Here is a 24,441-nt window from a genome sequence, read left to right as displayed (position 1 = left end):
TTGTTGCAATTTCCATTCATTCATAAATACTGACAGAATGTCTTGCTTTTGTCCATCGACATTAGGCGTTGTGTTTCCATAACGTATGGTAAGGGCATTAGTTGCACTGAACTTTTGAACCTCATCCAAGGTCCACTTTAGTCAATATGGGTTGGTCTAGAAGCACCATGACATCAGCATATTGCAAGGGATTTCCATCTGGGAAGTGTGCAAAAAGCCCTGGCTGTTATGATTTTCCTTAATAATAAAATGATGCAGGTAATCCATCTCAGAAATGGTGCTCAAATAAAAAGATCCCCACCCCTCTTTCAGAAAGCTCCATACCAAAAGCGGATGGTACACCCATGTCTTGCTGCACGCTGGGGAGAATTCTCTGAAATTTGCTAATTCCCTCCACCTTAGAGACCCCCAGCAACTTTTCTGGATTTTGAGGATTTGATGATTTTAATGTGAGTTCTGAACTTTGTGTTTCTTTTGGTTATGGAGCCTGACAAACTCCATAGGCATCATCTTTTACATTATGTCACACAGCACCTTCAGTGGAGTGGCACAGGGAAGTCTTTCAGATTTCCCAAAGGTTTAAATACCTTCTCTGGGATAAACTACTGTTTCCCAGGGCAGTAGAGTGAAATTGACTTTACTTACATTTGTAACTTTCTAGACCCAGCACACACTACCTTACAATAGGGTGCTAGACGGGTTACATAGCATCCCCAGGAAGTGAGGGAGGTGCCCGAAACCTAGGAGACCCAAATACACTCTATAGTGATTGGCCGGCTGACTGTCCGGCAAGGACAGCCACCCTGCTGGGTGACTGACAGCTAGGCTGGAATGAATGGGAGAGAACTGAATAAAAGGCAAGGCTTTTGGCTTGGAAGGAAGAGTCGACCACTGGACGAAGGAACCGAAGAAGAACTTGAAGAGGACGCCTGCTGCAACTCCTGGGCCATTGGTCTGCCCGGTGAAGCCCTGCTGCTGTGCTGAAACTCCAAATTCATATCGACAGAGAAGTCCCTGCAGACTTCTCCCTTGAGTTGGTGGGACCAGTCAACTCCAAAGTAAGCCACCTGGACATTCTCTCAGAGCTGATTGACATTCCACAGAGTTGCTGCTGGAAACTGAAACACCAGGGAGAGGAGCACCAGATTATGTGTGTTGCTTTTAAGCTGGCTAAGAGCTACAGGAAAATCCTCCGGACTCCCAGGAAGCAGGATTGACTGAGCCTGAGCCCCCTCAACAGAGCGTGAGACCCCAGAAGCAAAGAAATCCCATCTCAACAGCCTGAAACCATGGTGTTGCTATATGCGGTAGACGCGATGAGCTGAAACACCGAACAGCCACTTGTTTGAAGATTGCCGGTTGCGAGCGGTGACCGTACCATTGCAGTGCAGGAGTCCCCAGAATTCCTCCCTCTTGTCCCCACGACTGAGGCCCAGGAACAGTGAGATCTGCAGAGCTGCCCGGGAACAGAAGTCATCTGCTGCACGTTTGCTTCAATACAAAGGTACTGTAAAAGAGAGAGAGAGCTTACCTCTTGCTATAGAGTTGCTTGAATCTTCTACTACTCACAAGCCTAACAGCTTGTGGCCCTAAATTGATTCTTCTTTTTCTTCAAAGACTTCTAAAACATTGTGCAAAGACTGTTCTTACTTACCTGCAACAAAGTACTTCAGCTCAGATAGACTTTTGCCCATTGAGTTTGGCTTAGCCTGTTCTATTGAATGACTCTTATTGGGGGGTCTGAAAGTATTTGCCTGCTTAAGAATATTTGTGTTCTCTTGTATGTTCTAATAACCTTTTCCTTTGACTTACTCCTAAATGATTCTAAATGCAACAGTGATATATTAATGTCCGCAGCACCCTGGCTACGTAAATCACCTGAGGGTGTAGTTTGTGTCTGTGGGCCATCCCAAAAGGGTACTCACTGCTTTACAGATATTAAGAGTGTGTATTTTGTGAAGTATATTTGAGTGTTACTGTTATGTTGCTCCCTTCTTAAGAAGGCTTATTCTAACGGACTGATAAATAAATGAATAAGAAACCTTGTGTGTAATAGTTTATTTGAATACTTGTCACTGTGAATCTCTGTGTAACTCCCCTACAGCACACATGGACCCCTCTTGAGATAAGCCTGGTTGCCCAACGCGCTCCCAAAACAGTGTAGTAAAAGCTTATACCAAAGGTTGGGTTTCCTATTACCTGTAGTCAGGGTTCCTGTAGTGTTCCCAAAGGGTACTGCACACAATCTTGCCTAACACTGGTGACAGGCGGGGAGGATATATTGTAGCGTTGTTACACTAGGAATTTGCTTTGCTTTTGTTCAACTAAAACCTTCACAAGGCTAAGCTCCACTAGAAAAGCAAATGTAACATGCCAGATATGGATAACTTCAGGCAGGAAGCCCTCATCATTTTAAAAGTAGAGCAACTGAAAGATATGCATACAATCAGGAATCTCCCTGTTAAAGGAAAGAAAAATAAGCTGATTGCAAGATTGTTGAATAATCGAAGTATGGGTAGTAGGCCTGTCACACCTACTAACCCAGGAAATGTGGAAAATGATAATGAGGATGATACTTCTGACTCTAACTCTAATATTGTTGAAGAGTCAGAAGAGTCAGAGGAGTCTCAGGAAGAGAGCCCCTCTTTATCTCAACAGGCCCCTTTGCCTCAAACTTTAGCCACAAGGAGCCCACAAAGTCCATAACTGAGCCCAGAATTTGTGTCTCTTGAGAAAATGAGACTTGAGTTACAGTTCAAAAGATTACAAATCCAAGCTGAAACCAAACATCAGGACATCAATCTATGGGAAATGGAAAAGCAACATGCTCTTGAAATGAAGAAATTGTCTCTTAGATTGGAGTATGAAAATGTGAACCTAGCTTTGATAGCTAGATTTGGGGAAATTCCTTCCCAGTACCTTAAGAGGTATAGGACCCTCAAAAGGACTGATGGTACCCCTTGGGCTACTTGGGTTTGTGAATGTTTGTAATAACTTAGATGGTCGGGTTAAGGGTTACAGAGTGAACTCCTTTGAAGGTATGAGAAATCTGATTTTGTTGGAGTCTATTTTTTGTGTCAGGTCTCCTGAGGCTGGGGCAGCACTTGGCTGACTCAAAAGAGATTGATCCCAAGAAACTAGCAAAAGCTGCTGCCTCGTGGGTTGCCAACAGGGCTACTCACAAGGGTTCTGGGGCCACTCACAAAAAGGATGAGGGGAAACAGCACAAGAAAGATGACAACGAGAATTCAAAAAACTCCCATCCAAAAGAGGACAACAGACATAAGAAGGGTAAGTCATTTGGGAAAACAGGTGAGAATAGTGAAACGTCTGATGGCAAACCAGAGAGAGGTCAGCAGAAGCCCCCATTTGTCAAAACATTTGGAAAATGTTATGCTTGTGGGTCAACTGACCATGTGAAAGGGGATCCCAGATGCAAGGGTAAATCTTCAGGGGTCCACACTGCCTCCTTAGCCTTCATCCCTGAGGGAGAAGTACGTATGGCTAGTGGAAACTTTCAACTGTTGGCTGAAGAGACCATTGGAGTCTCTGTCAGTGTTTCTTTAGTGCCCCTGGATCTGTGGGAACAGCAGAATGTAGATGTGTATAACTCTATACCTGATAACACAAAAGAACAGTGTCCTTGTGAATGGTCAGGAGACCCCTGCCGTTAGAGACACTGGGGCCAGCATTACAGTGGTGGATGAAACTTTTTTCAAACCTGGGGATGTTGCTAAGGCACCCAAAGGCCTGCTGGGCAATGACTTAAACATTCTTCTAGTTGTATCAAGCACCCCCAGGCCTCCCAGTAAAGGAAGCAGGAGCAGACTAGGAGACCAGAGAGCTCACTTTAAATGACTCTCAATGGTTTGTTACAGAGGAAATTCTAACACCCAGTCCACAGGAAGAACAAACTTCTATTTCCAGGAGGAAAGAGACAAAGGGGAAACCCAAAGTCTCAGGAAACAAGAAAGATGGCCCTCCTGTGCATCAAACCTGGACATCCATGAGAGGACAGTCCAGAGGCACACCTATGACTACTCCACCAGCTGAGGCTGTGTGTGAGGTCCAACCAGAAGAGGTTTAATCAGGTATTGATGACACAGAGCTGGAAGAAGACCTTCCTCCTTTTGGAGATCCGAATCCTAAAGACCATCCTGAACTGCAGACTTTGCTTGGAGAAGATGGCCCTGTAGGGCAGTCTTCAGCAGACGTCAAAGAGAGTGTCCTACAGCTGGAAGGGCTAGAGCCAGGGAAGCACAGGGTGTACTGTAAGGATGGCCTCCTCTACAGTGAACCTATTGAGTCTACCCCAGGAGACTACAGAAGACTTGTAGTGCCCCAGGAGGTGAGACCTCAGTTCTTACAGTTAGCCCATGAGATTCCTTTAGCTGGTCACTTTGCTTTAAGAAGACAAAGGAAAGGATTTCTCTTTATTTCTACTGGCCTAAAATGGGGTCTGATGTAGATACGTTCTGTAGAAGCTGTCACAGTTGTCAGACTTCTGGCAAGAGTGGGGCCAAGAATGTGGCACCATTGGTGCCTCTCCCAGTGGTGGAAGTCCCTTTTGAGAGGGTAGCAATCAATATTGTTGGTCCCTTAGATGCTCCCACATCTTCAGGCAACTGATTTATATTGGTTGTGGTAGACCATGCTACCAGGTATCCTGAAGCCATACCTATGAGGACTGTTACTCCTCAGGCAGTGGCTAATGCCCTACTTGGTATTTGTACCAGATTAGGTTTTCCTAAGGAGGTTATCTCTGACAGGGAATCCAAATTTATGTCCCTGTACATGCAAACCATGTGGAAAATCTGTGAGTGAACTACACATTCTCAACAGACTACCATAACCAAACCAATGGGTTGGTGAAGAGGTATAACATAACTGTGAAGAGCACGATAGGTGCTTTAGAAGAACCCCTTAAAAGAAAGTGGAACTTTATACTCTTAGCTACTTACTTACTTACTTCTTCAGTCTCAAGCCTCCCATCCTCGTCAGATTTTTCAAACTCTTTCCCGCCTTCTCTCTCCTCCTACTCCTGATCCCTCATCCAATTCCACACTTTCTCCCTCTGACCTTGCCAACTTCTTTTCCTCCAAAATCATCACACTCAGACAAAAAATTAACTCCCTCTCTGACACCCTCTCTCCTCCTCCCCCCTCTCCCCCCTCTTCCATTATGTCTGTCTTCTCATCTGTTTCCCCTTCTGATGTCTCCTCCCTTCTATCCAAAGCCCACCCCACATCCGCCCCTGCTGACCCTCTCCCCTGCGTTCTCATCCCTAAGATCTATCCTCTTCTTATCCCTTACCTTACCACTTTCTTCAACTCCTGCCTCTCCTCATCTACCTTTCCCTCTGCTTTCAAACATGCAACGATTATTCCTATTCTTAAGAAACCCTCTGCTGATCCACTGCTCACTGCTAACTACAGACCTATCTCTCTTCTGCCTTTCCTTTCTAAACTCCTTGAACGCCTTGCCTACTCTCAACTCTCTTCCTTTGTCCCTACTTCCTCTCTCCTTCCTCCTTTCCAATCTGGCTTCCGTCCCAAACATTCCATTGAAACTGCTCTCACCTCTATTCTCAACTCGCTCCTCTCTGCTCGTCATGCCAAGCAATCCTCGATCCTTATCCTCCTTGATCTCTCTGCAGCTTTTGACATTGTCGATCACCCACTCCTGCTCCACACTCTCTCCTCCTTCAGGTTCAAAGGCCTTGTTCTAAAATGGCTATCTTCTTACCTTTCCTCCCGTTCCTTTGCTGTTTCATGGGGAAGCCAGACCTCTCCTTCCTTCCCTCTTACTTACGGTGTTCCTCAAGGCTCTGTACTTGGTCCTTTCCTCTTCTCTCTCTACACCTCCCTCGCTGCCCCTGTGATCTCCTCCTTTGGCATCTCCCATCATTTCTATGCAGACGATACTCAACTCTTTCTCTCTTTCTCCTCCTTCACACCTGACCTCCACCTTAAACTCTCCTCTTGTCTCACAGCCATCAAGAACTGGATGTCCTCTCGCTTTCTCTCTCTTAACACTGATAAAACCGAAGTCCTTTTCTTCCCCTCTAATACTATTCCCCCTCCCCCTCCTCCCCCTTTCATCCACTTTCCTCCCTCCAATCTCCCTATCTCCACCCATGCTCGCAATCTAGGCGTTCTATTTGACTCCTCTCTCACCTTCTCGCAACACATTTCACTCACCTCCCGCTCCTTCCGATACCACCTCTACAATATTCGCAAAATCTGTCCCTCCCTCACATTCCAAGCTACCAAACTCTTAATCTCCTCTCTCATCTTTTCCCGCCTCTTCTACTGCTCCTCTCTAATCTTCGGACTTCCCGCATCTCAGCTTGCCCCTCTTAAATCCAAATACCACTCTGCTATTCGTACCCTTTGTCTCCTTACCTCCCGTGACTCCATCTCCTCCTCGCTCTTTCACCTTTGCTGGCTACCTTTCCACTTACAACTAAAATTCCACTTTCTCTGCCTTGTTTTCAAATCCCTCCGTGATCTTGCTCCTCCTTATCTCTCCTCCATTCTCTCCTTCTACTCCCACTCTCGCTCCCTTCGTTCCGCTGACCACTTCATTCTCACTGTACCTCCTTCCCCCTGCGCTTCCTCCAGGTTCCGCTCCTTCCAACTACTTGCTCCTCTGCACTGGAACACACTCCCCCTCTCAATCCGCTCTTCCACTACCCTCACCCCATTTCGCACTTCCCTTAAATCCCTCCTCCTCCATCCCCCACCTTAAAGACCCCCCTACCCTCTCTAGTCCCCCCTGTTTTCCCCTCTTCTAATTCCTCTCTCCCCTCTCCCACTACACCTCTCTCCCTTCCTTTTACACTCATTCAATCCTTCTCCTGCCTCCCTCAACACTCCTATTCCCACTCCACTTCCCCCCTCTCAGTTAATTGCTCTTTGCACTGTTTTGTTGAATGATTCAAGTTGTAATTTTTCTCCCAATGTTATTTGTTGCTATTACTCTGTATTTTGTTGTTCCATTGTACAGCGCCTTGGTGTAAAGCGCTCTATAAATAAACAAATCAATCAATCAATACTGCCATGCCTTCTCTTTGCTTAAAGAAAAGTCCCTGAAGAAGGGGTTGGATTCAGTCCCTTTGAGCTTCTCTATGGTCATCCGGTTAGAGGTCCCCTGGCCCTAATCAAGGAGGGGTTGGAGAGTACTCCTTCCCACAAGCCAGTGAGAGTAACTGACTATGTGTTAGGTCTCCAAAGGAGAATGACACACATGATGACAGAAGCTTCAGGTAACTTGAAAGCAGGTCAGGCTCTGGTGAACAATTGGCATGACCAGAAGGCCAACATGGTTCAGTTTACTCAAGACCAGCTAGTTCTAGTTATGGTACCTAAAAGGCAGAGGGCCTTACAGGACACATGGATTGGACCCTTCAAGGTGGTGGGAAAACTTGGAGAGGTCAAATATTTGGTGGACTTAGGCAATCCTAAGGAAGCACCTAAAGGTCTATGTCTTTAGACCAGAACTGCGAGCTTTGCTTTTAGCCTCTGCTCAAGAGGAGGAGGAGAGTGAACCTCTACCTGACCTCCTCAGGGGACAACCTTTAGATGGAAAGATAGAAGGAGTCGATCTCTCTTCTGATCTGACACTGGAACAACAGGAGGACTGCAAAATTCTGTTAAATCAGTTTGCCCCTCTGTTTTCACTATCACCAGGCTTGACCCCTTGGGGCCAGCATGTGATTCTCACTGGTGACTGTTTACCTGTTAAATGCAGAGGTTACCGGATGTCAGACCATGTAAGAACCCACATAAAGGAAGAGGTCAACAAGATGCTTGATCTCGGGGTAATAGAGCCATCTACAAGTCAATGGTCTAGTCCAGTTGTGCTAGTACCAAAGGCAGGATCTAAGGAGTTGAGATTCTATGTGGACTATAGAGCACTTAATGCAGTCACCACGACTGATGCTCATCCTTTACCTATGAATGATGAGCCGGTGGACAAGCTTGGTTCAGCCAAGTACCTCAGTACATTTGACCTAACATCAGGCTATTGGCAAATAGCTCTGACAGTCCATTCCAAGGAGAAAACTGCATTTTCAACCCCTGGAGGCCTCTCCCAGTTTAAGGGTATGCCTTTTGGACTAAAGAATGCCCCTGCTACATTCCAAAGGATGGTGAATCATGTTCTGAATGTGATGGGGGACTTCTGCATGGCATACTTGGATGACTTCCAGTGTTCAGCCCTACTTGGAAGGAACATATTGACCACTTAGGATATGTATTGCATGCTCTTGAGCAGGCCAATCGGCCATAAAAGCAAGTGCATGTCAGATTGGTCAGAGTAAAGTGGTCTACCTTGGACATGAGGTAGGAGGATGTGAAATAAGGTCATTGCCTAGCAAGGTACACACTGTACAGGACTGGGCCACCCCAACCACTCAAACCCAAGTGAGAGCCTTTTTAGGTCTCACAGGTTACTATAGGAACTTCATTGAGAACTATGGAACCATAGCTTCTGCCTTGAATGTGATCTCCTCACCCAAATCCCCCAAGAAGGTCAGATGAAATAAGGAGTGCACTAAGGCATTTGAAGGACTTGAAAGCCCTTTGTCAAGCTCCAGTCCTAAGAGCTCCTGACTACAACCAATCCTTTATTGTACAAACAGATGCTTCCAATGTTTGCTTATGTTTATGAATTTATAGAGCGCACCTGGTACCCAAAGGTTTACGGGCGCTAACATACATACATTGATGTCGGGAATAGGGTTTGGGGCATCAAAAGACTCTGAATCGGGAGAAAGTAGTATTGGAACTACAATTCCCAGCAGCCTCTGGGCCTGGAGTAGTTTAGGAGCTCGCGCAGTATCAGCAGTGTGTGAGAGTCTGGGCTATTAATGACTGTTGGCCACCCCTGCTCAGGTGCGGATAATTGAAGATTCAGCACGGGCGGTCACGGTGTGTGTTACGTGAAGCTCTGGTGGGTTACGATGCAGAAGGAATGCTTAAAACTATGCCCGGGCGGCGGTGGTGACCCAAAGCAGCAGCAGTTCTTGTAATCTCCGGGTTGGAGAGTTATGAGGCTTTTTCCCAGGCCGTGGCGGGGAGCAGCATTGGTCCTGTCCGCGATAAGGAGCCAGTTCTACAGCACCTGAGTGTCATTACGAGGCACTCAGGCAAGCAGATAAGTGAGTTGTTAATGCTTGTGATCACAGTTTATTTGTACGCTCAGTCTGTTATGAGGAAAAACCGGCAATGTAGCTTTTTGGATCGAGAACTTATGGCAGTACTCACGCATCAAGGAGTTTATAATCCTACCATGCCTTTATGCTTTTGATGTCAAAACTGGGAATAGTATATGTTCCCCCATGATTTGAGAACCCAGACAGCAAGTGGATGGATGCATGTATCGCCTAATCAGAACCTGCTGAATAGGGGTGTTTCCTCTTGGGGAGTGTGTCAGGAAACGCTGCTAAAGGTTTTGTTCTATGGTGTTTTGTTGCTAGCCCCGTGGGCCTGGTGTACTGTCTTTTCATGACAGGGAGCTTCCCTTGTATGTATCATTTTGCTTACAGTTCCACATGTGTTTTTTTGTTGTGCATGTTATCAGTTATACGTTGGGCAACCTATGGCACTCTGTGCCCAAGAGTCAAAGTCATGGTATATGTGCATTTATGTTTGAACACTCTAGAGCAAGGATGCAATATGAGTAGGGGTGATATCAGGTGATGGGTTTAGTGTTGCAGGCAGATTACTAGGTGTAGGAAGGTTTTGGTATAGGATTACAGGTTAACAAGTAGCCTGTTTAGTATATGGTGATATGTATGTACTTGATGTTTTGTCCTCACCTTTCCGTTATTGGTCCACACCCTTTCCCTAACTTCCTTCTTCCCCCTTTGGCTGCCGCGTGGTGACCTGTGATATATATATTCGGGTGCCTGTGCCAACCACAGTGGGAGGGTCGAACTATTTTACTTCTGTGGTTCGGGAGAGGGGGTTGACACCCCTTGATCCCTTTAAGATTTGACAATTGAACTGAACAAAACACATACGTCTGAGAGAGGCGGGGATCACAAGGGCAAAATAATAATCTCAGTGGGGGGCTAAAAGAGGTTCATCAGGGGGGAAGGTCTTAAGAGAAAAGTACTGTCTTAAGCTTTTTCTTGTAAACCTCTGTCGAGGATATAGTTCTTAGTGAGGGCATTATAGCGTTCCATGCCAAGGGGGCCGCTAAACCAAAGGCACCATTCCTTGCCTTCTTGGTCTTACACCGAGTGGTGGTGAGAATATTATAATCATCTTATCTGAGGGATCTGGAGCTATGTTTTTATTATAACGGCTTCCTTGAGGTAGGCGGGCATTTGGCCCTGCACGCATTTGTGGGTCATAAGAAGCCACCCGAAGGAAACACTGGGCTGGATTGGGAGCCAGTGGAGACTTCTTCTAGCTTCTGATACATGATCTCTTTTCTTAAGACATTTAACTACCCTCACTGCTCCATTTTGGATTACCTGCAGACAGTGGAAGTTAGATAGGGGAATGCCCACCAAAAGGCCACAACAATAGTCCAATTTGGATCCTATTATGGCTCTGGCTAGTGTCTCTGAGTTTTTTTTTGGAGATAAAGGGTCGTAGATGGCAAAACAGTTTGATAAAATAAGAGGAGGAAGAAATAAAACTGTTAACCTAGGCTTTCATATTCAGATTTTTGTCTAAATAGATGCCCAGGGTCTTCACCTTACTCATGACCTCAATATTGCAATTGTCTATATTGAAGTTGTTGTATGTCGGTCCCAGTTTCTCAAGTTTAGCCTCTGACCCGACTAATAGAAGCTTGGTTTTTGAGCTGTTGATGGCCAAACCATTTGCCACCATCCAGTGTTGAATCTTTTGACAGACTTTATTAAAGAGTATTTCATCCTCCTGGTGTGAACCTGACATAGGTATGACGCATTGTGTGTTGTCAGCGTAATTCGCAAAATATGATCTCTTCCTATTCAAGCATGTGAAAGAACGGGATCATAAAAATATTATAGATGCATGGCGAAACACATGCTCCTTGCAGGACTCCATACATGAGGGTTGTGGGATTGGCTTTTGCGAGGTCTCGTGCGACTCTTACTTGCCTACCCTTCAAAAAATAGGAGATCCATTTGGTCACCTGCAGAAAAAACTTGGCATTGTTCCTTAACCTGGTGGACAGAATGGTATGGTCCACCAGGTCAAAGGCCGATGAGAGGTCAAGAATCATAAGTAGGGAGATTTGCCCCTTGTCCATACTCTGAAAGAGATGGGATTTTAAGGGTAGGAGAGCCATCTCGGTTCCGTGATTAATTTGAAAGCCTGATTGATAGTTATGAAGGATATGATTCTGCTCTAAAAATATTGAGATTTGATTGTAAGCCACTCGGTCCAAGATTTTCAACAGAAAGGTGGTATTTGTAATAGGTCTGTAATTAGATGGTGTTAGTGGACAGAGATTGGGCTTCTTCAAGAGTGGTGTAATCCAGATATTTTTTATGTTGTCTGGAACCCTATTTAGAGCGAAAGAGGCATTAACGAATTTGTTCAATGCTGAAATGAGAATAGGGGAGCACTCCTTTATCATAATGGAGGAGCAGGGGTCACCCTTGCAGCTCGTGCTTTTGAGTTGGGCGATGGTTTTGGACAAATCTTCTTCCGAGATGGGCAAGAAGTTGAAAATAGGCTGTTATAGGTATAGGTGAAGTTCTGAGTCAGCTGGATGAAAAAGGCAGGGAACACCCAATCTAATTCATCAGTACAAAACTGAAGGACCTTGAAACAATGTGGGCAACCATAGAACATGAATGTGTTGCCATTTTGTGGTCTTTGAAGAAGTTTAGAACATACTTGTATGGATCTTCTTTTGTGATTCAAACAGACTACCAACTCTTGAGATGGTTAATGCAGATGATGGGGGGGGGGAGGGAATCCTAAATTGTTAAGATGGTCAAGGAGCCTACAGGGGTTTGATTTTACCATTGAACACAGGTCAGGGAGTAATCGCCAAAATGTTGATGGTCTCTCCAGAAAGTATGACCGACTGTAGTAAGGAGATTCATCCAGGGGTGGATTCAATCCTACTGTACCTTAGTCTGGGGGGGGACGAGTATTAGGGCGAATTCTCAAAAATGTGCTAATTCCCTCTACCTTAGAGACCCCGGGCAACTTTGCTGGATATTGAGGACTTTATTTTTTATACCTATAGAGAGTGAGACCCTTTTTTCCCACTCTCTCATGTATTTTAATGTGATTTCTGAACTTTGTGTTTCTTTAGGTTATGGAGCCTGACAAAACTCCATAGGCATCATCTTTTACATTGTGTCACACAGCACCTTCAGTGCAGTGGCACATGGAAGTATTTCAAATTTCCCAAAGGTTTAAATACCTTCTCTGGGATAAACTACTGTTTCCCAGACCAGTAAAGTGAAATTGGCTTTACTTACATGTGTAACTTTCTTGACCCAGCACACACTATCTTAAAATAGGGGGCTGGAGGGGTTACCTAGTATCCCCTTTGTCTAGCTTCTCATGTAACATTTGTAATGTTACCCTTTCCTCACTGAATGGCTGGTGGCAGTGGTTTACTTTTAACTACCGTAGTGTGCATTTACTGCGGCCTGCGTTCGCAGCTGCACTAAAGCACCCAAGGGTACCATTTTTGTCAAAATGGCCCCAGTCTTCTTTTTTCGCCATTTCTTTGTGCAAAGGTCTTTCTTGAGATTTACTCTGCATGCCAAACCCGGTTTGGTCCCTTTGTTCACTTTGCCTTTGGCGGGATTCACGAGTGAAGCCTGCCTATGGCTCCAGGGTGTCTGGGGTGGGTAGGAAGTGAGGGAGGTGCCCAAAACTCTCTGTGCTTAGTCTCCTAGGAGACCCAAATGCACTATGTAATGATTGGCTGGCTGACCAATCAACTCCAACGTAAGCCACCTGGTCATTCTCTCAGAGCTGGTTGATTTTCCACAGAGTTGCTGCTGGAAACCGAAACACCAGGGAGAGGAACACAAGATTGTGTGCGTTGCTTTTTAGCTGGCCAAGAGCTCCAGGACGATCCTCTGGACTCCCAGGAAGCACGACTGACTGACCCTGAGCCCCCTCAACAGAGTGTGGGACGCCAGAAGCAAGGAAAGCCTATCTCGACAGCCAGGAACCGCAGTGTTGCTATTTGCGGTAGACACAAGGGGCTGAAATACTGAACAGCCACTTGTTTGAAGATTGCCGGTTGCGAGCGGTGACCATCCCATTGCAGTGCAGGATTCCCCAGAAGTCCTCCCTCTTGTCCCCACGTCTGAGGGCCAGGAACAGTGAGATCTGCATAGCTGCTCAGGAACAGAAGTCATCTGCTGCACTTTTTTTTCAATACAAAGGTACTGTAAAAGTCTGAGAGGACGTACCTCTTGCTGTAGAGTTGCTTGCATCTTCTACTACTCCAAGTTTAACAGCTTGTGGCCCTACATTGATTCTTCTTTTTCTTCAAAGACGTTTAAAACATTATGCAAATACTTTTCTTACTTTGCTGCAAAGAAGTACTTCAGCTCAGATCGACTTTTGCCCATTGACTTTGGCTTAACCTGTTCTAATGGATGACTCTTATTGGGGATCTGAAAGTATTTGCCTTCTTAAGAATATTTGTGGTGGACTGCAAATGCGCGCGCGACGCATGCGGACCTAACCGCACCAGCTCCTGGCGGCCGCGGCAAATATCCTACAATTTATCCCTCTTTTGCCAGAAAGGAACACCCCAGCGGCACATAGGAGGCGGCAGACACAACAGGGAAGCAGTCGCCACATCCCGAGGCGAATCGGTGCAGGGGATGCGAGAATCGACCTAAATTCGTCAGGCGGCGATCCGCAGCCATTGTGGAGCGGGTGAAGCGACCGCCCACCCCTCCCCCACTCCGCGGCACGGCGGACACTAGTGATTCCGAAAGCGGGGACGAGGGCACATGCTCGGCTGGGCTGACTGCAGGGCCCGGCAGTTACCCAACGACACAGTCGGAGAGCCAACAGCGGTTCCCTGCATCTAACCCCGGTGAAATCTGCAGAGGATGTGAACCGTAGCAACTGAGGCCATCTGAGACATCACCTTTCCCACCTCCGAAAGCACTGCGAGCGAGCGGACCCAGGAAGCAGCGTTAAGAGGCGGGCGGAATAACGCGCCATACTCCCTCCACGAACTTGGACGCCAACCTGCCTGTTGACCCGTGCCCCCCGGAGATCCGACCTCCCCCCATCAGCGAGATGGCAATGCGTGGGGTCGAGCTGCAGCACCACAGGAAGGACCGTGTGCTGGGCTCCCCTGTGGATGGAAGTTACGCTGCACACGTGCCCAGCAGTAACCAGGTACGAGAGTGAATGAGGTGGGGGAATCACCATATCTCCCCCCCCTGGCCCCTTATACACTTGGGACAACAATAATACGGCTCTCCCCACGTGGCCTACGTACAGCGGAGCCGTACTTGAAGTGTGGCGGCGGGAGGCACCTCTCCCCATGAACAACAGAGCCACCTGCCCACGGTGGGCCCCCTCAGACTCTTCTCCCTTGCGGTGCAACGACCGCAACTAGGGTAGACATGCAGCAGAACGACCCCCACGGGGCACCAACAACACGGGGCTGAGTCCCGCCCACGCTGCCCCACCCTCCTCCCCACACATCTGGCAGCTTTCGTGGAAAGGCCCATACCCACAGAGACTACGCTCCTTCCCACAGGGGAGCAACCACGAACACCCCCCCCCCAACGGACTCCTGTTCCTCCAACAGGCGCACCAGACCAGCCAGAACAGGGGATCGACAAACACCGATCCACATAGCCCCGCTGAGGCCCGGGGCCGAAGACAAAGTGGTGGAAGATAGACGCCCGGCAAGCCCACCTCACCCTGGTTTCCACGTCAATCCCCGTGGGGCACCCACACGACCCACCCGGGCCCAAATCCTCATACTAATTACCGACTCGACCATGGGCAAGGACAAGACCAAGAGGCAAACCCTGCAGAGTAAAATGGGCCTGTACACAGTGGAGGCCCCCCCTCGCCAGGAGACACAAAGCTTGGCAGAAGCAAGTGTCGGAGTTGAAACTCAGGACCCCAACTCTCCTTGAATGACCTAATGAAGGCAATTGGGGACTCGAGAACATCGCTAGAACTCAAGATAGGTGTAGTCTCCACGGAAGTATCTCTCCTACGCCAGGATCTCCGCAACCTATCGTCTAGGGTCGGAGAAGTGGAACAAAGAATGTCGGACACAGAAGATAACGTCCGCCAGTTGGAACAACAACTCGCCATAATTGCCCATAAAGTTCAACCAACTCGAATACCGAGCCGAAGACAGTGATGGCAGGGCATGACGCAATAACCTCAGGATTCTCGGGATCCCGGAGAAATAGGACGGCCCCAGTGTGAAACTTTTCCTAAAAGACTGGCTGACTCACATCTTTGCCCCCAAGAAACTGTCGAAATTCTTCTCTATTGAAAGAGCACATAGGGTACCCACTGGGCGACCTACCCCAGGAGCCCTGCCCAGAACTATAATTGCACGCCTCCTTAATTACCGGGACCGAGACGCCATCCTCCAGATGGCACGGGCCTCCGGCCCAATGACATACAACGGCTACAAAGTGGGGTTCTACCCGGACTATACTAAAGAGGTCCAGAAGGCCCGCCAGTCGTTTGACTCTGTTAAGAGGAAACTTCACTCTCTGTCAATTAAGTTCGCACTCTTCTTCCCGGCGTTGCTCAAGGTCCACCATGAGGGTACGACACAGTTATTCCACAACCCCAAAGAAGCATGGAATTGGCTCGAAACACAGATCCTCAATGGGCCTGCGGCCCGACGCTCGCCCTCTGGACCGTCCGCTCGCAAACCCGGGCCCGGGCAGAACTCGCCACCTATCACTCCGACAGACCCCGAAACAGAATCACCAAGGCGTCCCTCCAGGAATACCACAGAGAACCGATGAGGCCTGGGCATCACAGCACTGAATTCCCTACGGGACACCATTGAAACTACATCACTCCGGCCGCCACCGCCTGGGCATCGCAGTTTCAGGCACAGTCCAGGTAACTCCACTGGAGCTACCACCCTAGGTCGGATCATCCGGACGAAGTTTAAGTTCACCAAGTTATAAGTTCAATGTTTGGGCGACAGGTGCTCCCAGTTGGGGGGGAAGTACAGGGTGGGGGGAGTTTTGGGGATTCGAGGAAACAGAATCACGAGAAAAGAAAGCTGGAAACCGACGAGAGCAGGCAAGACAAACAAACACTGTTTTGGGCCAGGACCAGAGACACAAGTATCAGCCAGTCTTCAGGCACTCCAGTGCGAGGCAGCCCCCGGATGTCCCCCCCTGAGAGGAAAATGACATACGCCCCCGGGAAAAATGCAACGGCCACTAATCCTCCCAGATATCCCAACAAATAGACTCACGCAGACAGGATGAACTCCAATAAGGTGACAATACTGTCCTAGAACGTCAATGGCCTCGGCTCCAGCATAAAGTGGAGACTGGTGCTCCAGTACCTAAACCGACATTCACCGGACATTGTCCTCTTAAATGAAATGCACTTGATAGGCACAAACACCAACTTTTTCAAAAGATCTAATTACTCGAATGTCTACCATGCCGGATTCACGAAAGGAGCTAGGGGCACAATGATACTTGTCCACAAGAGAGTCCCTCTTCAGGTTAGGAAGATCAGGGCGGACCCCCGGGGCAGCTATGTACTGATGCTGGCGGACATCTGGGGCGAGACATGGGGCCTGGCAGCAATCTATGCCCCCCCACGCTGAGGAAAGAACTGCTCGCCGAGCTACAGAGCTTGCTTCTGGAGGAGGAGGCTGTTATGTGGGTGCTCAGAGGGGACTTTAACGAAGTAATGGACATCACAGTCGACAGAACCTATAGGAGAGCTGGAACACGCCCCACCTTCAAGCCGCTCGCCACGTTCGCCGAGACCTCAGGAATGGTGGACGCATGGCGCACACTTCATGGAGACGAGGCAGGGTTCTCCTTCTACTCGGGTGTCCACAAATCATTCTCCAGGATCGATTACACCTTCATCCCCCGCAACATAACCCACAGGCTTCTCGATGCTGCATTCCTCGCAAGAAGAATTTCGGACCACTCCCCGCTTCTTTTAACTCTCAAGAACCCCTCCTGCCGCCCGGATCGTAATTGGCACCTAAATACATACCATCTCCGTCTTCCTGAAATTGCGGAGGAGCTAGAAAAGAGGACAACAGAATATTTTGAACTTAATGAGGGCTCGGTGGACTGCCCGATTTCGATCTGGGAGGCATACAAAAAAGTCCTACGAGGGGAGGTTATTTCCACGGTTTCCGCCTACCAACAACGCCAAGTCCAGAAGGTCAGGGAAGCAGAAGCACGCGTCTTGGAGTGTGAGCGACAAATCCTTATACAAAACACCCAAGAAGCAAAGGAAGCGATGCTCACGGCGCAAGACGCCCTCAGTAACCTGTCCCTAGACAATGCACAAACTGCTCACCAATTAGTCCGAAGCCAAATATATGAAAGGGGCGACAAAGCTAACAAGACCTTGGCCTGGTTGGAGAGACGCGTGCAAAGCAGGGGACACGTAAGGGCAATCAGATCTCCGGATGGGACATTATTGACAGAAGACTCGGATATTGTCGAGGCATTCGCCACCTATTACAAAAATCTCTATACCCCACCCATTGGGAACCCATCAGTCGAACCCTCTCGATACCTCGACCACATCGAGATTCCGATACTCCTGCAGCACCAATCGGATCTCCTGAATGCTGACATCACTGACACCGAGGTGCAAGATGCACTGGTACAACTCCAACCCGGGAAAACTCCGGGCCCCAATGGATTCCCAACAGAAACGTGGAAATGCCTCGGTAGCACGCTACCTACCCACATGCACCGCATGTTTCTACGCCGCAGGGAACTAGCAGTACTCCCCCCAGACCTCAGGAAGGCATGCATAGTTGTCACACATATGCCCGGGAAACCCCCTGGAGGAATGCGCCTCCTATCGTCCAATATCCTTGATCAATGGCGAAGCGAAGGTTCTCGCCAAAACACACACTAACAGACTATTGCAAGTGATTGAGACCCTCGTCCACCCAGACCAATGTGGTTTTATGCCCAATAAATCAACTCGGATGAACTTACGCAGAGTCCAATTGGCGCTGTCCAGGGCAAAGGAAATACCAGCCCCACTCGCCCTCCTGGCGGTGGACTTCGAAAATGTGTTTGACTCTGTGGGGTGGGATGCCTTGTGGGAGATCATGGCTAGGATGAACCTGGGGCAGACATTTATATCCTGGGTAAAACTTCTATATGCAGCCCCGGAGACCACGGTGAGGGTGAACGGCAGGTCCTCCAAATCATTCCCCCTGGGCCGGGGCACGAGACAGAGATGCCCGCTGTCTCCACTCCTCTTCCTCCTGGCCATCGAGCCACTAGCGATTGAGCTTAGAGCTAACACCAACTGGACCGGTTTCGTCTGGCCGGGAGGAGGAGAAGACCGCCTTTCGCTCTATGCGGATGACCTGCTCATATACCTCAGTAACCCGAGTATCTTGTGCCCGGTGGTCTCCCTCATACTCAGGGAATATCAGCACTTTGCAAGCCTAAAGGTTAATGATGCCAAAACCATTTTCTTCCCGATTCAGGGTGGCGAGTCTGCGATCCCGGAGACCTGTCCATATCACGTCTCTATCAGGGAACTCAAATACCTGGGTATACGGCTCGACCCGACGCTTGATGGGTTCCCCCGACTTAATATACAACCAGTAATAGAGCGGTTTAACAGAGACACCCCCCATTGGCAATCTCTTCCCCTATCACTAATGGGCCGGGCCGCACTATTCAAAATGATGACCCTTCCCAGACTGTTGTATGTCCTCCAGAACGCCCCATTCCCCATCCCCCGAGAAACCTTTGCACTCATTGACAAGAACCTGCGCACACTGCTATGGGGCGGGAAACAATCCAGGATCGCCCTTGACACGCTCCAGAGATCGGTGTGGGAGGGAGGCATCGGTTTACCCTGCATACGCACCTATTACCTGGCCACACAGATAGGAGTAGTGAATGACTGGATGCACGCAGACCCCACACTGCCACACAACCGTAGAGAGCTAGAGACCATGTCCCGCTAACACCGCTCCAAATCCTCTATGCCACCCACGATCAACTCCCGGTGCTGCCCAAAATGACCCACCACATCTGGCACGCTTGGCGGGCCGCACACAAACTAATCGGCTGGGAAGGACAGCCAACACTTTCGTAACCCATATGGCATGATGCGCTCCTCCCGGAACTAGTAGAAATGGGCTCCTTCGGTCACTGGCTGGCAAAGGGAATACACACATTGGCACACATGATACAAGAGGGTCGCCTCCTGAGCTTTGAGACCATGCGCGAACAATTCGACCTGGCACCCATCGAAGGTTTCGGCATGCGCAACTGTCCCACGCCATCCGCACCCAATTCCCCGACACGACGGTCATACCCCCCTGCTCTCCCATCGAGACCAATATTCTCCCGCAGCACATCCCTTCTAGGGTCACTTCCACTCTCTATCAGGCCCTTAACTCATTCGGGGCTGCACAACTCGACGGGCTAAAGGCAAAGTGGGAAAGGGATCTGGGCCCCTTGGAACCTGAAGATTGGGTGGAGGCGTTAATGTCCCCAGGAGAAATCGGTATAGAATCCAAGCTCAGACTAATACAGCTGAGGATCCTCCATCGTTCATACCACTCACGCACGGCAATGGCCAGATGGGGCAGAATAGCAGACGGGACATGTGTTCGATGCAAAACTGAACCCGCCACCTTCTACCATATGATCTGGGACTGTCAGGCGATACAGGCCTTCTGGGTGGACTGTGTCAACACAATCTCAGCCGCTCTGGCGACACCAATCCCTAGGGACCCCGAGATGGTACTCTTGGGCATTGGGGGTGAAGTAGACCTGTCCAAATATGAGAAAATGTTTTTGGCAATTGCGTTGGGGGCAGGCCAATTGGGGATCTGCCGATCCACTGAGCCTGAACCAGTGGAGTAATGAGCTGGACAGGTGCGCAACCTTAGAGCGCCGGATCTATAATGCAAGGGGGTAAATGGCTGGATGCTCAATGAGCCCTGCGGGCGGGGGTACATCGGTAACGCTGCTAGCATTGTTTGCCTGCCTTGGCCTATTGATGTCTTACGGTCCTTGGCCCCGCGGGCCCTGTTGTTATGGTTAATTGCCTTCAAAATGTGTACCGCTGATCCATGTCTTATTCATGTGCGTTTCTTTATGTTATGTTGTTTAAAACAATAAACACAGTTATAAAAAAAATATATATATTTGTGGTCTCTTGGATGTTCTAATAACCTTTTCCGTTTACTTACTCCTAAATGATTCTAAATGCAACAGTGATATATTAATGTCCCCAGCACCCTAGCTACTGAAGTCACCTGAGGGTGTAGGTTGTGTCTGTGGGCCATCCCAAAAGGGTACTCACTGCTTTAGAGATATTAAGAGTGTGTATTTTGTGAAGTATATTTGAGAGTTACTGTTATATTGCCCCCTTCTGAAGAAGGCTTATTCTAACTGACTGATAAATAAATTCATATTTTTTTATTTATTTTTATTTTTACTAACCACACCATCACACTTCACCTTATCTACAGGCCTCCGGGACCTATATCTACATTTGCAGAAGACATCTCTTACATCCTCGCTGACAATACAAAAACTAAATCGCAAATTATCATATTAGGTGATTTTATCCTTGGTTTCCAAGATCCTAATGATGCCACATCACGAGATATCACTAATTCGCTCTCAAACCTAGGCTTTACTCAACGTATCAGGGAACTTACACACATCAAGGGAAGAACTCTTGACTGGTTAGTAGACTTAAATTGCGAAATCAATATTGAATCTAACCAACCGTGTGCCTGGACTGATCACCACTTAATTACTTTCAACATCCTAGCTAACAACATCTGTGCTACGCAGGACATCGCACCTGCAATTTGCACAAGAAATAAGAGAGACATAACATGCAAAAAATTGCTCCGACTTCTCCTCCCAGCTCTCAACGAACTCTCCTCCTCATGCACCAATCCAACTGTTTTGGTAGACACGTTTAACAAGACTATGCTGAAAGCTCTCAACCTTATTGCACCTATTAAATCTAAGAAACCCAAACACGTGCTCACCTCAACTCTTGGTTTACACCGCAGTTGAGAGTCCTACGTAAAGAAAAATGTAATTTAGAAGCGCGATGGAAAAGCAATCCTACGGAAATGAATAAAGCTAGCCTGGCCTTCGCCTCCTTGAACTATAAAGACGCCATCCTCCAGGCCAAAAAAGACACATACAAACAGCGAGTCCTACAAGCTGAATCAAACATTAAGAAATTGTTCAAGATTCTAAAAGAATTGGAATCCCCTTCAGTCCCTTTGGATACATGTATTAAAGATAGTAAATGGTGCACCAATATACAGAAAGCACTCCTTGGTAAAATAGCCACACTCCAAGCCAAAATTAACGATCAAAAAATGTGCCTCCAAATTTACCCTCAATGCAATTCCCAGCATGACAGATCCAAACCTAGCACTCACGCACATAAACCATTCCGTTTTACACATCTCTCGACTACTCAGGTTGAAAATATCACCAATTATCTAAAACCCTCCAATTGCTAGGGTGATTCTTGCCCAGCCCCCATTATCAAGGAGACATCACACAAACTAGCCCCCTTCATTACCGCCTTTATAAACTCCTCATTTAACACTGGTATTGTCCCAGATAACTTAAAGGATGCTTGGGTTATCCCACTTCTTAAAAAACCCACACTGGATGCAAGCATACCTACTAACTATAGGCCTATCACTACTGTGCCTTTCCTGCTTAAAGTTTTGGATCGTGCAGCCTACCTGCAGATCCAAGACTACCTGGAAACTAACAAACTCCTAGGCCTTAGACAATCGTGCTTTTGACCCCGTCACTGAACCAAAACTGCCCTTCTCGACCTTAAAACCCAAATTGAAGACTTGAAAGGCAAGGGGAAGCTGGCCCTATTACTCCTTCTAGATTTATCGGCAGCTTTCGACTTGGTAAACCACCAAATCCTTTGTCGACACCTTAAATTAGCTGCACATTTCTCAGACAAAGCTACCTCATGGATCAGCTAATTCTTGGATGACAGATCCATGAGGGTCTTCTCGCCCACTGCTGCCGCTGAACCCTCACCAGTTCCCTGTGGAGTACCCGAAGGATCGTGCGTCCCCCCCCACACTCTACAATGTGTTTACAAAAGTATGTCTGTGTCTCTCTTCAATCCTTTGTGATGTCGGGTAACACTTGTCTCCAGCCAGGCAGCTCCCAGAAGGAACCTCCTGACAAACACAATTCAAAGGGAGGTGAGCCTGCTAAGGAAAACCCTTCATAGGAGGTCTGGAAAAGCGGGACCTCACTGGGAGTGACTCGTGTAAGGGAAGCATGGTATCTAAAGCAAGACAGACACAAAAGATACAATTGGAAAACATTCATTGTTCTAAAGAAAAAGGGGGTGGAAGAATGCCTATCTTGGCCTACGTCTAGGATGGGAGCACACTTGACCATCAAATAATAAATAACACAGTCCTAGTGGAGTCTGTCAAAATGAGATGGCCTATGCTAACACAACCTAATGCCAGCCTTCACTCTAATGTTACAAAATTTGTGTTGAAAAAAATGTGTGTGCAAAATTATAAAAAATCAAGGTGGCTGAGTCAGCTCTCCTCCCCATGTTGGACGGCAAGGGGAAAGGCGGTCCCCTTAGAGAGGATGACACACTCTGGCTCAGGTTCTTAGTACAATAAACAGTTCCAAAATGTGGATTGAGGCCCGCCTGGCCTTCCACGCTAAGGTCCGCTTTCCATCTTCAATATATCATTTTTAAAAAAGGTTCACACCAGTCTACCTCAGTCGGGCTCAGACCGTTTCAAAATACAAAGTTCAGATAGGTCTCTCTCAGTCGGGCACAGACCTTTCAAAGTACAAAGTTCACATGAATTCCCCTCTGTCGGGCTCAGACCCCTTCAACAACAAAAAAATCAACATTGTTCCCCCTCTGCCAGGCTCAGACCTATCACAGTTCAACAACACTAAGCGGGGCTCCCTTCCCCAAGATTTTTACACTTCGGTTCTCCCTCAATCGGGCTCAGACCGCTTTTGTGTGTCGAAGACTTTCAAATGTGTGTGGCTTCTTTACAGACCACTTCAGGACCACTTTGACTCAGAATTCAATGTTCAGCTTTTCCTCTCCCCTTCTCTCAGGATTAACTTTGTTCACTGTTCACTTTTACAGTTCATTCACTTTTATCACTACAAACAATGTGCTTTTCATAAAGACTTTCGAGTAGGCTACTTCTCTTCGACGGACAAATCTGTTACCCAGTATCGCTGATACCACAGCTTTCCTTGCCTTAAAGTTCACTCATATGTATGCCTTTCCTCACGTCTCATCCTCACGCATGCAGCCTTCACTTGCAATATATTGTTGAAAACTTCAATCTTTCTTAGCTCACCAGCTGTGTGCTTCTTCCCGCTTGTTTCTGCAGTTTTCCACAAGTCAAGTGAATCACCACTCGCCTCTCCAACTCTGCCATTCACGCGGGAGGGTCACTGGCGTCCTTGAAAGCCAATGCAGTTTCCTTGTTTTCGCCAGGAGTCTCCCTCAATCAGGCTCAGACCCCCTGCTTAAAGTTCACAGATGGGTCTCCTTCACGCTTCACTGTTCACTTTTACAGTTCATTCACTTTTATCGCTACAAACAATGTGCTTTTCATAAAGACTTTCGAGTAGGCTACTTCTCTTCGACGGACAAATCTGTTACCCAGTATCGCTGATACCACAGCTTTCCTTGCCTTAAAGTTCACTCATATGTATGCCTTTCCTCACGTCTCATCCTCACGCATGCAGCCTTCACTTGCAATATATTGTTGAAAACTTCAATCTTTCTTAGCTCACCAGCTGTGTGCTTCTTCCCGCTTGTTTCTGCAGTTTTCCACAAGTCAAGTGTATCACCACTCGCCTCTCCAACTCTGCCATTCACGCGGGAGGGTCACTGGCGTCCTTGAAAGCCAATGCAGTTTCCTTGTTTTCGCCAGGAGTCTCCCTCAATCAGGCTCAGACCCCCTGCTTAAAGTTCACAGATGGGTCTCCTTCACGCTTCACTGTTCACTTTTACAGTTCATTCACTTTTATCGCTACAAACAATGTGCTTTTCATAAAGACTTTCGAGTAGGCTACTTCTCTTCGACGGACAAATCTGTTACCCAGTATCGCTGATACCACAGCTTTCCTTGCCTTAAAGTTCACTCATATGTATGCCTTTCCTCACGTCTCATCCTCACGCATGCAACCTTCACTTGCAATATATTGTTGAAAACTTCAATCTTTCTTAGCTCACCAGC

This window comes from Ambystoma mexicanum, chromosome 13 (genome assembly GCF_040938575.1).
Source record: "Ambystoma mexicanum isolate Mex_15411 chromosome 13, UKY_AmexF1_1, whole genome shotgun sequence".
NCBI lineage: Eukaryota > Metazoa > Chordata > Amphibia > Caudata > Ambystomatidae > Ambystoma > Ambystoma mexicanum.
Note: the sequence above shows the minus strand (reverse complement) of the source record.